Below are 2,500 nucleotides of genomic sequence, written 5' to 3' on the forward strand. Positions count from 1 at the left end.
CTGAGGTTAACCTTCAGACCCCCGCGCGCGCTGACGGGGTGAGAAATGAGCGGGACTACGTTTTTTGAGAAATTGATGTCTCCTACTGCCAGTTTGAGAAACGGACTTAAGGCATATATATAGGGGGTACTGAGGTTAACCTTCAGACCCCCGCGCGCGCTATGGGGCCGCGCGCGCTGACGGGGTGAGAAATGAGCGGGACTACGTTTTTTGAGAAATTGATGTCTCCTACTGCCAGTTTGAGAAACGGACTTAAGGCATATATATAGGGGGTACTGAGGTTAACCTTCAGACCCCCGCGCGCGCTATGGGGCCGCGCGCGCTGACGGGGTGAGAAATGAGCGGGACTACGTTTTTTGAGAAATTGATGTCTCCTACTGCCAGTTTGAGAAACGGACTTAAGGCATATATATAGGGGGTACTGAGGTTAACCTTCAGACCCCCGCGCGCGCTATGGGGCCGCGCGCGCTGACGGGGTGAGAAATGAGCGGGACTACGTTTTTTGAGAAATTGATGTCTCCTACTGCCAGTTTGAGAAACGGACTTAAGGCATATATATAGGGGGTACTGAGGTTAACCTTCAGACCCCCGCGCGCGCTAGGTGGCCGCGCTCGCGCTGACGGGGTGAGAAATGAGCGGGACTACGTTTTTTGAGAAATTGATGTCTCCTACTGCCAGTTTGAGAAACGGACTTAAGGCATATATATAGGGGGTACTGAGGTTAACCTTCAGACCCCCGCGCGCGCTATGGGGCCGCGCGCGCTGACGGGGTGAGAAATGAGCGGGACTACGTTTTTTGAGAAATTGATGTCTCCTACTGCCAGTTTGAGAAACGGACTTAAGACATATATATAGGGGGTACTGAGGTTAACCTTCAGACCCCCGCGCGCGCGCTAGGGGGCCGCGCGTGCTCTGACGGGATGAGAAATGGGGGGGACTACGTTTTTTGAGAAATTGATGTCTCCTACTGCCAGTTTGGAAAACGGACTTAAGACATATATATAGGGGGGTAGTCCGGTGGGTCGAAAGACCTCCCCTCCTATATCGGACGTGGGCTTCGGTTAGGGGTGCTTGGCGTGGACTACAGCCTATATAGCACCCCATGTGGGATTCGGAAGGTCGGAAATCGAGGTGTGGGTGCTCGGCAAGGATCGCTTTCTCGAGCGCCCACTTGCGGGATATGAAATTGCGGGTGATTGCTCGTTCCTCGCACGCTGCGTGTGCTTGGAGGGCTCTTCCGCTGCTGACGGGATGAGAAATGGGGGGGACTACGCTTTTTGAGAAATTGATGTCTCCTACTGCCAGTTTGGAAAACGGACTTAAGACATATATATAGGGGGGTAGTCCGGTGGGTCGAAAGACCTCCCCTCCTATATGGGACGTGGGCTTCGGTTAGGGGTGCTTGGCGCGGACTACAGCCTATATAGCACCCCACGTGGGATTCGGAAGGTCGGAAACCGAAGCCGTGGGCGCTCGGCAAGGATGCCCTTGCCGAGCGCCCACACGTGGGAATCGGAATTTCGCTGGATTGGTCGTGTCTTGCACAATGAGCGGATTGGATGCGTGGGCATTGGTGTGGGCATCCTATCCAAATCGCTCGACGTCTTGATCCGCTCACGAGTGCTTGGCTTGGCCTTTCAGCTCGGGGTGCTTGGCTTGGGCAACTGAGCTGGGCGCTCCTTGTCGGAATCGAAAGTGGGCGCTCGGCAAGGATGCCCTTGCCCAGCGCCCATACGTGGGAATCGGAATTTCGCTGGATTGGTTGTGTCTTGCACAATGAGCGGATTGGATGCGTGGGCATTGGTGTGGGCATCCTATCCAAATCGCTCGACGTCTTGATCCGCTCACGAGTGCTTGGCTTGGCCTTTCAGCTCGGGGTGCTTGGCTTGGGCAACTGAGCTGGGCGCTCCTTGTCGGAATCGAAAGTGGGCGCTCGGCAAGGATGCCCTTGCCCAGCGCCCATACGTGGGAATCGGAATTTCGCTGGATTGGTTGTGTCTTGCACAATGAGCGGATTGGATGCGTGGGCATTGGTGTGGGCATCCTATCCAAATCGCTCGACGTCTTGATCCGCTCACGAGTGCTTGGCTTGGCCTTTCAGCTCGGGGTGCTTGGCTTGGGCAACTGAGCTGGGCGCTCCTTGTCGGAATCGAAAGTGGGCGCTCGGCAAGGATGCCCTTGCCCAGCGCCCATACGTGGGAATCGGAATTTCGCTGGATTGGTTGTGTCTTGCACAATGAGCGGATTGGATGCGTGGGCATTGGTGTGGGCATCCTATCCAAATCGCTCGACGTCTTGATCCGCTCACGAGTGCTTGGCTTGGCCTTTCAGCTCGGGGTGCTTGGCTTGGGCAACTGAGCTGGGCACTCCTCGTCGGAATCGGAAGTGGGCTCTTTGCAAGGATGCCCTTGCCTAGTGCCCACATGTGGGAATCGGAATTTCGTTGGGTAGGTCGTTTCTCGCACAATGAGCGGATTGGATGCGTGGGAATTGGTGTGGG

This window comes from Tripterygium wilfordii, unplaced genomic scaffold (assembly GCF_013401445.1).
Source record: "Tripterygium wilfordii isolate XIE 37 unplaced genomic scaffold, ASM1340144v1 ctg197, whole genome shotgun sequence".
Classification (NCBI taxonomy): domain Eukaryota; kingdom Viridiplantae; phylum Streptophyta; class Magnoliopsida; order Celastrales; family Celastraceae; genus Tripterygium; species Tripterygium wilfordii.